The sequence below is a fragment of the Lissotriton vulgaris genome, chromosome 11 (genome assembly GCF_964263255.1).
Source record: "Lissotriton vulgaris chromosome 11, aLisVul1.2, whole genome shotgun sequence".
NCBI classification, from domain to species: Eukaryota; Metazoa; Chordata; class Amphibia; order Caudata; family Salamandridae; genus Lissotriton; species Lissotriton vulgaris.
Genome location: NC_141699.1, coordinates 162,545,665 through 162,561,144, shown reverse-complemented (window position 1 = coordinate 162,561,144; position 15,480 = coordinate 162,545,665). Strand labels below are relative to the sequence as shown.

The 15,480-nt window shown below is 45.9% G+C and overlaps 1 protein-coding gene across 3 annotated transcripts in view; it reads left to right on the top strand.

Annotated features, from left to right (window-relative positions):
- HVCN1 (hydrogen voltage gated channel 1) overlaps nucleotides 1-15,480 on the top strand; it is a 246,810-nt gene that overhangs the window by 114,611 nt on the left and 116,719 nt on the right. The gene's annotated exons all lie outside the window — the stretch shown is intronic.

Here is a 15,480-nt window from a genome sequence, read left to right as displayed (position 1 = left end):
GAGATTGTACTATTGGCTAGAAATCATCCTGGGGAATGAAAGGTTTCATTTTGTTGAGCTGTTTTAGTGAGTAAAGTGCACCTTTTGCAGAGTTTTTGATGTGGTCCTTCATTGATAGATTCTTGTCCAGGGTAATGCCTAGTGACTTTACCGAGTCGGATAGGACGAGGGAGCAGTTTAGGGCATCAAGATTCTTGAGCCAGTCTTGGATTGGTTGGTGGTTACTTTTCCGAGAGAACAGTATTAACTCCGTTTTGTACGGGTTTACCTTTAAGTGGTTTGCGTTAAACCAAGCTTGGATCTTGCTTAGTGTAACATTGAGGTGTTGGATGTCACTGGGTGATTTGATTTTGTAGTAGATTTGTGTGTCAACTGTATATAGGTGGTATTTAACTCCTGCTTGTTGTAGAATGATTGTAAGGGGTTCTATGAAGAGATTGAAGAGGGATGGTGAGCGGATCGAGCCTTGCGGGACCCCAGGTGTGACTTGTGTTGGCATAGGGAGACGAGAGTTGATTTTAATTTGTTGCGAACAGTGCTGAAGGAAGGAGGTGAACCATTTTAGTACTATGCCATTAATGCCAGAGTGCCTCTTTAAAGTCTCAAGTAAAGCTGGATGATTTATTGCGTTGAATGCTGCTGATAGGTCAATAACGATGAGGAGACAAGCTTCACCTTCATCTAAGGCTCTGTGGTTATCGTCTGAAATATTGAGCAAAGCTGTTTCGGTTCTACAACCTTTCCTGAATCTCGATTGAAAGGTGTCGAGGAGGTTGAAATCATCAATATGTTTAAGTTGTTGGAAACCACACTTCTCCAATGTTTTAGCTTGGAACGGGAGGTTGGAGATAGGTCTGAGGTTGTTGAGATCATTCGGGTCGGCCCCTGGTTTCTTGAGCATGGCTGTGATTTGTCCTAGTTGAAGGGAATCTGGGACACAGCCTGAAGTGAGAGAAGAGTTGATGATTTTTGTCCAGAAAGGGGCAATGATGTGGTTGAGTTTTTTTACAACTGTGGATGTGAGGGAGTCCATAGTGTGGGAAGTAGGCTTTAAGAGTGCAATTATATTGAAGACCTTGTTTTCCAACGAGAGTTCGAAGTCCGACCAATTAGCATCATTTTTCAGTTGGAAGCGGACCTGGTTGTCCTTGACATGATTTTCTCCTATTTGGTCAAGGGTGATTAAAGGGGGGCAGGTTGAGAGGGAAGGAGAATTTGAGGTTTGGATGAAGGACTGCTCAATTTTTATGACTTTATCTGTGAAGAAGCTGGCAATTTCTTAGCATCGATCCTTGGTGGCTTTTATTTTGTGTGGGGATGTGCCGTTTGTTTGACTTTTAACAATGTTGAAGAGTTTCTCTCGGTCTGTTCTTCCCCTGGTCTAGTTAGATGCAGAAGAAAGGTCTTTTCTTAAAAAAAAAAATGTATTTGCCAACCGAGCCAATCTAAGTTGAGCTAGGTGTAATGTCGAAGGGTTGATGGGGGTGCTCATCCTGAGAATTATTTTCAAAAAGAGTGGGCAAATTGTGCATTTTCAAGCAAATTTGAGAATGCAAGAACGTTAATAAGGCAGTTGTGAAAGTGTAGTTATGACATCAAAAAAGAGATTTCGTATGATAATGACGTAGGCATTGGTTATTCAGAACTTCATAACAGATTGAGATAACAATGCTGAGTACTGCACAGATTTCCTTATTTATTGATGCACCTTTTCAAATGAAATCTACTGAGAAAATAAAAGTTATTGTGAATTGTCGGACTGCATTCCGAAATATATATTTTTTGCAGACTGTAAGTAGTGCAGTTTTTTCATAACTTTTTTTAAAGCACACACTTCACAGCTTAACTGTTTGCAATACCCCTCAAAAAGAATAAATGTGTGTCACCAGGATGCAATTTTTTGTATAACTGTCTTTTAAAAGCACACACTTGAGATCGTAGGTGGTAGGTCCCTTACACTACCTCTCAAAAAGAATAAGCGTGTTTCAACAGTAAGTTTCAACATATTTTGTCAATTAAAGCCAATCCCGCCACCCTTTACATGTGGAGATTGACCAGCTGCGCACATTTACATTTCTTTCTGGGAACCAGGCATACTTGCAAGAAGGCTTTGTTTTGCTGCCTGCCCCTCCATCTGTTTCACTGCACAGGAGATGCCTTACACTTCATCTGAAGCCTTTCAACGGATGGGGAAGAATGGAAGGTTACATGAGTCCGATGCGTAGCTGCAAGCTCTCGTTTTGTTCTCTATGTTCACAGTACCATATTTTCAGTGTGTTTCACATTTCGATGCTTTGAGTATCAGGTTGAGTGACACTTTATTCTAAGAAGAAAAAAGTAGCTATATCCGTTTAATGGCATGAATATCTGAAATTTGAAAGCCTGAAATCACAGCATGAAGCTTACAATTCCTTAATATATTTAATTGCCTTATTAAAATATTTTACTTGAAGTAGCAAAATAAATGTGTCTGATTAGTGAAACCCCGGCAACTAAGCAGGAAAAAAAGTGCCCACAGTTTAAAGCTGTAATTGCATACTTTAAGGTGCATAATACCTTCCAGCATGCAATTCCTTCACAATTTTTAAATGGAAGTAAAGAACGCAACCGGGGGGCTGCTAGGCCGAGAGTTTCGCGTTGAGAAAACAATGTCGAAGCTAAAAGACCGGAGAGAGCTTTAGAAATATTAAGTCCCCATGGGTCTAAACGGTCCAGTGAGACTGCAGGAGAGGTTAATGTTCAACAATGCTTGATAACGGAATCTGCAAGGCAAGCACTGTAGACCAGGCGGTGCCCTTCGCCTTGCAGGAAGCTCTCTAGCAGTAGCGACCCCATATTACATCAGTCATTCCTGCCTCTGTTAGCCAACCACACTATCTTGCCACATTGAGACACGAGGACGTTTCCCTTAACTGTCAGGACCGATGTCTTTTATTTAGTTCACGCCGCCGTGCCCTTCATATTCGTTTTTGCCCGGGGAGACTGGACCACCTCCAATGGGTCTCCCTTCCTCGAGACACGCCGATATGCACATACTGCATCCCGAAGCAGGGCTTATCACGGGCAATAGTTTGAAAGAGCGAGCTTACCTGACTCTCAGACTAGTAGAGAGATAGACTCCAATCCCAAATCCTTCAGTTGGAGGTTTAGCCAAACTTCCTACAGAGACAATGCAGACGTTTTATCAATATTAGTTTCCGTACTGATACCAAACAATGTAGTGTGAGATACTCATCAGCCAAATATTCTCTCTGCATCTACATCTGAAGCAGTGGTCGCAACCCAAACTTATTTACCTTCCCTCTCAGAGCCCATAAAATATTTCTGTTTATTCTCTGTCATCAGATCAGTTTTTTACCACACTGCTGATGGAGGTTAGAACCTCAGTCTTTCATCTTTCAATAGAATATCTTGGTTCATTAGTCTCTCAATTTTCATCATAAGATCTTAGTTCATCACAGGATTTAGATTGAAGTTCTAGGTTTTTTTGATTCGTTTCTGCACCCTAAGTATAAAACATTTGAAACGCCTAAACAAAGATGACCCCTTGAGCATTATGAGTTGTGTGCTGGCTTTGTCGTTTATTGTCACAGCAGCATGTGAGAAGAGTGACAGGACCATTTCCTCCTTTAGATAAAGACGTGAATGCAGGGGAATTCCAGATAAAATGTCCTATATGAATATCTTTTTCCTTAAAAAAAAAAAATATGGCAGTTGGCAATGGTATGTTACAACCTACGGACAATGTAAATGTATTTGTAGATATTCTGCTCTTTTGGCTACTTAAAGAAAGATAATCTGTTTTAAAGCTGCTAAAGCTAAAGCCGTGCCAGATTCTACAGCTTGTGCCATGAATGTTTCTCTGCATTATTGAGACTGCAAGTTTGACTATATGCTTTCTCACTGCACAGTGGCATTCAAGACTTAAGTCATGGGCTTACATTTTGATTTTAAAACCATGTTCTATGCCCATTGGCAAGGTCTCACTGAAGTGCATAGCTGCAAAATCTGTACTTTTGATCAGACATCCGTAGAAACAGTGTTCCCATATCATTTCAGGACTTTGAGATCCATATCATTTCAGGACTTTGAGATCTAGACACCAGTATTTTCTCTATCAGTGGACATTTGTTTCTCAAGAATAGTGAGTGCTGAACCACGCAATGGGGGTGGAGTGACCTGTACGAAATATGTTAAACTATCCTTCTGTCATTCCTTTATTTCTTCTGTGATTAAAGATGTTTTCTCCAGGTTTTCTGAAGGAAATTCAAACGCAACTTTTTGGGACTAATAACTTGGACTAGAAACAAAAAAAAGTCTCCGATTTTGTTACAGATATTTCTTTGTGCCCAAGAACATTGAAAGTATTGTGCTGACCGCAGATCTTTACTTATCAAACTAGTTTCATAATGTGGAATATTTATACATGGTGACTAAAGCTCAGATCTTGCTGGGCGTGCACATTGAATGACATCTGTTAATCTCCAAGAAGCCTCTTTTAGTAGAATGATCACAGAAGAAAATTTTTGGTATTTGAGGTTTGCCATCAGCAGCCACCACTGTCCATAACAATACTTACCCTTCAGCCTGAATGCAACTCCCAGAGCTGTTCTCTCATTTTCAGGGTGTAGCTCCACCGTCACGTACTTCCCACTACAGCGAATCAGTTGGTAAAAGCACAATCTATAGAAACCACTAGAAATTGTTTTCAAAAACCTCATAACAATCACCACAATATGGGATTTCCATTCATAAAAGTGAGTCACAACACGTGCTCTCACAGCGGGTTCAGTGTGTTTTATCAGTGATAAATTCTACAGTGGCCCAAACAGTCCTGGAACTGGAACTTCTGATCATTGAACACTTCTCTGCTTTCAAAGTAATGTGGGGGAGGTGGGCCTTATGGTTTGGTGCATGCACTGTGATTTATATATTCTTAGTCCTTCCTCTCATTTCTACGCAACATCCACCCAGCCATTGCCTCAGAGCATATGCCATGCTTTAACCTTGCATGATGAGTGAAGTAAACATGTACGTAATGGTGTGGATTAATTGGTGCCATACTGGTTAAGGTCATGCAGACACCAGCACAACTTCTTCACTTCCTCCTCATTGGTGAGCAGGAGCGTCCCACAACAATTGAATGCAACCTCATTCTTGGAGTGAAGCACTCTAGTTCTGCTGAGGGCTCTCTGGCAATTTGCAAACTGTTTTGAAGGAGGTAGAGCAAGAACTAAGAGGAGTGGACTGACCATGTAGTTAAAGTTTCCTGTCTTAATTGCTGGTAGATTTGGTAAATGTTCACTCACATGAGGTATTCACCTCTGTCTTGATTACGAGAACATAGTTCAACATCTGTCTCCAGTTGATCTATTGGGAGCTGTAGAAACCTCCAAGTGCCCCATATGTTGTTTTCTTTAAATTATAGCAGATAAGACTAGATTCACTGGGAAACAGTTTGATCTACAAACAGAATGTGGTCAAACTGTATTTTAGTGCCTTCTGGTCCAGTAAGTAAAGAAAGCGGTCTGGCTGGAGATTTCAGGCTCACATTAACTCTGGTATTCACCCCATGGTTATGGTCTTGGATCTACATATTAAACCTTTCCAAAGTACTGTACTCTGGAACCTCCATTATCAAAACCAAATGAGGATTCTTAATCGTAGGCCAGTGTCTCTCTGTATATCTAGCCACTGCACGGTTTGACTACAGTAATGTAAGTTCTCGAAGGAAATGACATATGCACATATCTGGTACGGTCCAATAGGAAGACATGCTGCTATAAATTGGAAAGGTTTTCCATCTGCTTCTTGAGCCCATACACTGAAGGGCTGTGTATATATTGTGCAATGTTGCCTACCAGGGCCGGACTAGGAACCACAACTGGTCCTGGCAAAGTGCTCGGCCGCCCCCCTCCCCGGGGGGTTGTGGGTGCCGCAAAGCTCTTTGCCGGGGACGGTTTTCGGCCGGTTTTGGTACAGGGCCGGTTTTGCAGCTATACTGCAAAAACGGCCCTGTAAAAAAAAAACGGCCCCACCCGTGCGGCGCACCGGGGGATTTCCCTGTGCCCGCTATGGCCAGTCCGGCCCTGTTGCCTACACCGGGTCAAGGCCTTTGCACCCCTGTTTGTGTCCTATATAGTGTTACAGAAACGTTTTGAAGAGGCATTGAAGAGTTCTGTCTCTTCTGCTTCTTGAAACCGATTTAATGCAGATACCCTTCCACATGTTCTGGCCAGGCCACTTTTAGGCCTGGCCTCTGTCTTCAAGGAAGATCTGCCCTGCAGGATAGACTACAGGTAGAGTACCCACCTCTAAAGTACATAGAGGTGAGAGCAAACTGCACCCAGTTGTTTACGACCCCTCCTCACAGAGATGAGGAAGAGGACCAAGAATCTGTGCCACTTCAATGGACATCTTTCCCTTTTAACCCATACTGCAGGCTTCACCCTGTACTCCCAGCCATCCACTAGATGGCAGCTGTAATCACAGTAATTTCATGCCCCATGTACAAAGAATGGCCCTGGCACTTCTAATGAAAGCCTGTCTCCTCTTTGCCCCACCACAGTGTCTGCTGCTCCTACTTCCACTTAGAAGAGGCCAGCAATACACATATGCTGTTGGGAGAAAAACTGCCCCTCCCCCATCTTCTACTCTGGCCTGTAACAGTTCTGCAGGACACACTACTTCTACTAGTGTACATGCACATTTACAACAAGTCACATTTAGGAATTTGGGTTCATCGTGAAAAGCAGAACTTTAACTGAATGGGGCACTATGTAGGCCAAAAGCATGTCTTTCTAATTCACTATCATGGTATGCTGCCACCACCGTGCTCCACTCATGAACCAAGTGATAGGGAAAGTAGTCCTCTGTCACTGTGAGGGAGTCCTTGGTTCACCCCTCTCTGGTCTGGACTGGGTCCTGAACCCAGCATTTGCATCAGACCAGGCCTAGGTCACTGCATGCAGATGAGATTAGTGTCTGGCATGGTCAAAATAAAAAAAACACAGGATCATCTGTATTCAGTTCGGACATACAGGGCAGGGGACATGAATGAACATCATGCAGGGGCCATTACAGTCACAACAGAATGCAAGCACGTTTTAAAATAAACAAGTTCGGGGGGGGGGGGGGGGGGGAGGGGGAGGATGTCAGTTCTACACAAACGCAAAAAGTTAATTTTTAACTATTTTAACGTTTTTTTTCCTACTAAATATAGCAGTGCACCAGTTCTGTCTTGGCGAGGCTGATGATCACCATTGTAGATTCAATATTACAGCTTTCTAGCATGCAAATAGGTGCTTCATTCGAATCATAGTGACTGCTGTTCCACAACCCAGTGAGAGTTGTTCCTGCTCTCGCCTTATCTACCCCTCACCTGTACCAAAGAGATGAAGAAAGACTGTAAATTAAAAGGAAACACTAGAGCAAGGGCTTATGAAGAGAAAAATCATGAAAACCTTGGGACTTGGGTGAAGTAACACTACAGTGCATGAATAGGAAAAGCATGTAAAACGGTGGCAAAGGGAGTGGTTCCTGAGAGGGGGAAAAGTGGGGCCGAAGGAGATGGCGACAAAACAGGGAGGCCAGTGAGTTATTCAGTAGGAAGTCCTACTGGTAAAGAGGGGCTGCACAAGAAGCACACACTTGTCACACTGGCAGCATATAAGAGTGGTAGATTTCAGGGGAGGTAAATGGCAGGAGTTGTTGGACGGATCCGGGTTGGTGGCTTCTATCCACACCTGTAAATTAGAGACTGCAGGGAGAAAAGAAGGCGAAGTGTGCCCTTCTATGGGTATAACACTGCACATATCAGTACTCCCTGAAATATATAAAAAAAAGCCTTTGCTTTGGAGGTTGGACTGCTGCATAAACCTCTGAACTACTACAATCTGTTGAATCTGCTGTAACTAGAATTTGATAAACTTATTAAACCACTATGTACTAACTAGAAATGTTCTAATTGACTTAAAAGGTGTCCTTGTTTAAGCGAAGGGGATCTTTGATGCTAAACAAGCGCATTTTTTATAACAAGAACAGAAGAGAAGGCTTTTGAGTAATGTGCAATAGTTCAGGAACAACCACTGTTGCTACCAATATAGATGTAAAGTCAACAAAATAAAGTCTCTGTTGTCAGTGGAACATAGACCCTAAGAAACATATGTATATTATAATACCAACATCCCACACAGCAGCTGATTATTTGGAATTTTTAAGAAGGAGCTACTTGCACTCATTCCACCAGACCCCAGTGTTGGGCACATGACCCGCAGATTTTAACATGTTTTCGAGCGCAACCTCTTGCCTTTTATATACGCTTCTTTGACTACATTCACCAAAACTGTATCTCTATTTCACAATACTTGGTGCGGTTGGGTTACGCCAATTTTCGGCTAGGTTTCATTTGGTCATTATCAGAATGAGATTAAGAAACAGTTTCTGCTGCCTTGTGAGGCCTTCAGAATATTCAGTAATGCAATACGTGGGTCAAATGAAATTTGTTTGCCCATAACCTCATTACATTACCCCTCCACGTCTCCTCAGAACTCCCTTAGGGCAATACAGCCCTAGACTGTATGTCATAGGTTTCCTTCCTTAGTTTCACATATGAGACATAGGGTTGAGGAATTGTGTTTAATGCGCCTTCTATTAGATGACTTGTGCAGGTATTTAAATTATATTACGCAGATTTTCGTCCATAATGCTATCTCTCTTTGTGCTGCTAGAACCTCTTGACAGTCTGAATCTTCTGTGGACACTAGGTCAGTCTCCCACACCTCCCAAAGCTTATTAAAGATATTCTGTGTGTTGATTGCTATGGATTTGTATAGTTGAAAAATGTTGTTCTGATGGATAATTTTAACATCTACTTCATCAACTCCCCCCCCAGAGGCCTGCAGCAAGGCCAGGTGCGACGCGACTCCCGGGAGGGCCCCTAGATCCATCTTAAGCAGCCATCATGTCTGGAAAGGGGGCAAGGATCCAAAACTCCCAGACACGGCTGGACAAGTACGCCTATTCGAAGGACTTTCCCCCGCTTCCGGCAAGACAGGGAGCAACAGTGGGCGCCGCGGGGTCGGATGCTGCCGCAAAAGTGACCCTGGAAGATATTATGGCGGAGCTTACCAACGTGCAGACCACGGTAGGCTCTATATCCACTGACGTCTCCCTACTCAGGGCGGACTTTTAAAAAATCACAACTAGAGTCGCAGAAGTTGAAAAGACGGCTAAAACCCTGACCACAGCAACAGCAGCCTTGCAAAAAACTGTAATACGTCTAGAGGAAGAAAATAAAGTGTTGTTCGACAAGCTGGATGAGCAAGAAGGGCGATCGCGGCGCAATAACGTGCGCATCCTTGGCATTCCAGAAAGTGAGGGCTCGCAAGCGATGGACCTGTATGTCGAGGACCTCATTAAAACGCGGCTGCAGCCTAAGGGACTGTCCACTTTCTTTTCTGTGGAACGGGCACACAGGATACCGGGTGGCAGAGCCAAGCCAGGAATGCCCCCACGGACGGTGCTAGCCCGCCTGTTCAATTTTCGGGATCGCAACGTGATCCTCCAGACAGCACGCATCTCCCCACAAATTCACATGTTAAACTCAGCAATTTCATTCTTCGCAGACTATACAGCTGCAGTGTCTAAACGCTGTCACAGTTCCATTGAAGTGAAGGAGTTGAGGGCTCGGGAAGTGCCTTACTCGATGCTATTCCCAGCTAGGCTAAGAGTCGTGGCGGAAGGAAAAACTTGGTTTTTTGAGACACCGGGAGAAGCGTATGAATGGCTCGAGGGCTGGCGGACAGCGAGCGGCACCCAACGCAGAAACAAGAATCACCACCGCAGGCTTAACGATGAAGAGGCGAGCAGTCAAGATCTCTTTCAACAGGAAGACTGCCCCTCGCAGAGAGTGGATGCAGACAACTTGGGCGCGGGATGAACTCAGCAGACGGTGCACCTAAACACTCTTCCCCTACTGATTGTACATTTTGATTATACTGCTCCTGGACGCTGGGCTGGAGCAGACCCTACCGGGACTGGGGGGGTATAACCTCGCATGGACCTCTCACCCCCCTACACCCAAGTACATAATATGGGTTGGGAAGAAGCACTCTGCTGAGTTGGGGTGGCGGGCAGTTGAAAGTCCGTTAGGCAAGGAGGCAGGGAGGTGGGTGGGTTCCGGGGTTTGGGTTTTTCTTGTTTTTTGTTCCTTGGTTGTAAAGTTGTTTAACGTTGACAAGGCAGCATGGTCTCTACAACTTAACTGGTTACGGCTTGATATGGCACACTCGCTACCCCCATTTACGTCCAGAACCCCTGATGGCTACAGACACACAACACACTAATGTCGATGGCGTGACCCCTGTGAAGCCAGTGACGCCGCTTACACTATTGACATGGAATGTGCACGGATTGGGCGACAAAATTAAGCGTGGGTTGTTGTTAAGGTCCCTAAAGCGACAGGCCCCCACACTAGCACTCCTACAGGAGACCCACCTCACTGCTTCGGCATGCGGAGCGATGGATAGATGGGGGTTCAAAATGGTAGTCCATTCGGAATTCACCACTGGGTCAAGGGGTACGGGTATTTTAATCCGAAAAAGCTCAGTTTTTAGTCTTACACACCAAACACGACGACCAGGGACGCTTTGAAGCAGGGGAGTGGTCAATGGGAAGGCAGGCTGCTTAATGTGGTGTCGGTCTATATTTCTCCCGCCCTACACACAGTGGCACTCCCGGCCCTTAGCGAATTTATATTAGCTCTTCCGGAGGCAGACCTCCTCATCGGAGGTGACTTTAATGCGGCAATGGATGTAGGGATGGACCGGTACCCAGTGCGGCAGCAGCCGTCTGGCATTTCCCGTTTACATAGTTTTGCAGATGCGTTGGGCCTAATAGATGTGTGGAGACGACTGCCCCCAGAGAAGACACAATACACTTTCCAATCCTCTGTTCACAACAGTCTCTCACGCATAGATTACTTTTTGACTTCGGAGTCCTGTCTACCACACATAACTGGCGTAGCTTTAGGACCTAGGGGGTATCTGACCACTCACCAATAGTGTTCAATTATGCCTCACAACACACCACCCACAAACGGCAGTATCCCATCTACCCAGGTTACTTGCGTCTCCCTCCGGTGCGAAAGGAGTTACGCCAGACCACAAAGCATTTCTTTACTGAATATATAGCTTCGGTTACCTCTGCCGCCACCCTCTGGGAGGCATACAAGACAGTATTGCGAGGGCAGGCCATAGCCGCGATCACAGGTCACAAATGATCCAAACACCAGGACCTGACTAATTCTAGAGCACGAACTACAATTAGCAGACACCGCACACTCCGATGACCCCACACCGAAAACGTGCACATTCTAGATTTAAAACAACAACAACATAGGGAATATCTTAAGCAAGAGACGAAGGCGTCCCTGGCAGCTACTAGGCACAGGATATACGAAGTGGGCGACAAAGCAGGAAAGCTATTGGCCTGGCTGGACAGGAAAGAACGTAACTCTAGAACGATTGCATTTTTACAGACGATGGAGGGCCAGATAGTATCAGTACCCGGCGCCATAGCACATACACTAATCGATTTACAAAAGGGGGTGGTGATGAACAGAGTGTCTGAATTGAGCAGACCACTCTTACCCAGTCCAAAGATCAGGGCTTGATCCATCACCGTTATTTATCTCACTGCCCCATCCCAGCTCAGAACATGGCTATATGCAAATCAGTCTGTCCCTGGCCCAGTGCATCATGGGAACAGGGCAGACTAAACTACCAAGCCAATTCTTTACCAGAAAGGAGACAAGCTACCGGGGACCGGTTTCTGGCATTTCAGCCTCTTCGGCCCGGCTTGCTTGAATCCTGATGGAGCAGTGAGAAAGGGACTCATGTCTGAGTATACCCTGCCACACCTATAGTGGCCAAAATCGATTTACAAAAGGGGGTGGTGATGAACAGAGTGTCTGAATTGAGCAGACCACTCTTACCCAGTCCAAAGATCAGGGCTTGATCCATCACCGTTATTTATCTCACTGCCCCATCCCAGCTCAGAACATGGCTATATGCAAATCAGTCTGTCCCTGGCCCAGTGCATCATGGGAACAGGGCAGACTAAACTACCAAGCCAATTCTTTACCAGAAAGGAGACAAGCTACCGGGGACCGGTTTCTGGCATTTCAGCCTCTTCGGCCCGGCTTGCTTGAATCCTGATGGAGCAGTGAGAAAGGGACTCATGTCTGAGTATACCCTGCCACACCTATAGTGGCCAAAATCGATTTACAAAAGGGGGTGGTGATGAACAGAGTGTCTGAATTGAGCAGACCACTCTTACCCAGTCCAAAGATCAGGGCTTGATCCATCACCGTTATTTATCTCACTGCCCCATCCCAGCTCAGAACATGGCTATATGCAAATCAGTCTGTCCCTGGCCCAGTGCATCATGGGAACAGGGCAGACTAAACTACCAAGCCAATTCTTTACCAGAAAGGAGACAAGCTACCGGGGACCGGTTTCTGGCATTTCAGCCTCTTCGGCCCGGCTTGCTTGAATCCTGATGGAGCAGTGAGAAAGGGACTCATGTCTGAGTATACCCTGCCACACCTATAGTGGCCAAAATCGATTTACAAAAGGGGGTGGTGATGAACAGAGTGTCTGAATTGAGCAGACCACTCTTACCCAGTCCAAAGATCAGGGCTTGATCCATCACCGTTATTTATCTCACTGCCCCATCCCAGCTCAGAACATGGCTATATGCAAATCAGTCTGTCCCTGGCCCAGTGCATCATGGGAACAGGGCAGACTAAACTACCAAGCCAATTCTTTACCAGAAAGGAGACAAGCTACCGGGGACCGGTTTCTGGCATTTCAGCCTCTTCGGCCCGGCTTGCTTGAATCCTGATGGAGCAGTGAGAAAGGGACTCATGTCTGAGTATACCCTGCCACACCTATAGTGGCCAAAATCGATTTACAAAAGGGGGTGGTGATGAACAGAGTGTCTGAATTGAGCAGACCACTCTTACCCAGTCCAAAGATCAGGGCTTGATCCATCACCGTTATTTATCTCACTGCCCCATCCCAGCTCAGAACATGGCTATATGCAAATCAGTCTGTCCCTGGCCCAGTGCATCATGGGAACAGGGCAGACTAAACTACCAAGCCAATTCTTTACCAGAAAGGAGACAAGCTACCGGGGACCGGTTTCTGGCATTTCAGCCTCTTCGGCCCGGCTTGCTTGAATCCTGATGGAGCAGTGAGAAAGGGACTCATGTCTGAGTATACCCTGCCACACCTATAGTGGCCAAAATCGATTTACAAAAGGGGGTGGTGATGAACAGAGTGTCTGAATTGAGCAGACCACTCTTACCCAGTCCAAAGATCAGGGCTTGATCCATCACCGTTATTTATCTCACTGCCCCATCCCAGCTCAGAACATGGCTATATGCAAATCAGTCTGTCCCTGGCCCAGTGCATCATGGGAACAGGGCAGACTAAACTACCAAGCCAATTCTTTACCAGAAAGGAGACAAGCTACCGGGGACCGGTTTCTGGCATTTCAGCCTCTTCGGCCCGGCTTGCTTGAATCCTGATGGAGCAGTGAGAAAGGGACTCATGTCTGAGTATACCCTGCCACACCTATAGTGGCCAAAATCGATTTACAAAAGGGGGTGGTGATGAACAGAGTGTCTGAATTGAGCAGACCACTCTTACCCAGTCCAAAGATCAGGGCTTGATCCATCACCGTTATTTATCTCACTGCCCCATCCCAGCTCAGAACATGGCTATATGCAAATCAGTCTGTCCCTGGCCCAGTGCATCATGGGAACAGGGCAGACTAAACTACCAAGCCAATTCTTTACCAGAAAGGAGACAAGCTACCGGGGACCGGTTTCTGGCATTTCAGCCTCTTCGGCCCGGCTTGCTTGAATCCTGATGGAGCAGTGAGAAAGGGACTCATGTCTGAGTATACCCTGCCACACCTATAGTGGCCAAAATCGATTTACAAAAGGGGGTGGTGATGAACAGAGTGTCTGAATTGAGCAGACCACTCTTACCCAGTCCAAAGATCAGGGCTTGATCCATCACCGTTATTTATCTCACTGCCCCATCCCAGCTCAGAACATGGCTATATGCAAATCAGTCTGTCCCTGGCCCAGTGCATCATGGGAACAGGGCAGACTAAACTACCAAGCCAATTCTTTACCAGAAAGGAGACAAGCTACCGGGGACCGGTTTCTGGCATTTCAGCCTCTTCGGCCCGGCTTGCTTGAATCCTGATGGAGCAGTGAGAAAGGGACTCATGTCTGAGTATACCCTGCCACACCTATAGTGGCCAAAATCGATTTACAAAAGGGGGTGGTGATGAACAGAGTGTCTGAATTGAGCAGACCACTCTTACCCAGTCCAAAGATCAGGGCTTGATCCATCACCGTTATTTATCTCACTGCCCCATCCCAGCTCAGAACATGGCTATATGCAAATCAGTCTGTCCCTGGCCCAGTGCATCATGGGAACAGGGCAGACTAAACTACCAAGCCAATTCTTTACCAGAAAGGAGACAAGCTACCGGGGACCGGTTTCTGGCATTTCAGCCTCTTCGGCCCGGCTTGCTTGAATCCTGATGGAGCAGTGAGAAAGGGACTCATGTCTGAGTATACCCTGCCACACCTATAGTGGCCAAAATCGATTTACAAAAGGGGGTGGTGATGAACAGAGTGTCTGAATTGAGCAGACCACTCTTACCCAGTCCAAAGATCAGGGCTTGATCCATCACCGTTATTTATCTCACTGCCCCATCCCAGCTCAGAACATGGCTATATGCAAATCAGTCTGTCCCTGGCCCAGTGCATCATGGGAACAGGGCAGACTAAACTACCAAGCCAATTCTTTACCAGAAAGGAGACAAGCTACCGGGGACCGGTTTCTGGCATTTCAGCCTCTTCGGCCCGGCTTGCTTGAATCCTGATGGAGCAGTGAGAAAGGGACTCATGTCTGAGTATACCCTGCCACACCTATAGTGGCCAAAATCGATTTACAAAAGGGGGTGGTGATGAACAGAGTGTCTGAATTGAGCAGACCACTCTTACCCAGTCCAAAGATCAGGGCTTGATCCATCACCGTTATTTATCTCACTGCCCCATCCCAGCTCAGAACATGGCTATATGCAAATCAGTCTGTCCCTGGCCCAGTGCATCATGGGAACAGGGCAGACTAAACTACCAAGCCAATTCTTTACCAGAAAGGAGACAAGCTACCGGGGACCGGTTTCTGGCATTTCAGCCTCTTCGGCCCGGCTTGCTTGAATCCTGATGGAGCAGTGAGAAAGGGACTCATGTCTGAGTATACCCTGCCACACCTATAGTGGCCAAAATCGATTTACAAAAGGGGGTGGTGATGAACAGAGTGTCTGAATTGAGCAGACCACTCTTACCCAGTCCAAAGATCAGGGCTTGATCCATCACCGTTATTTATCTCA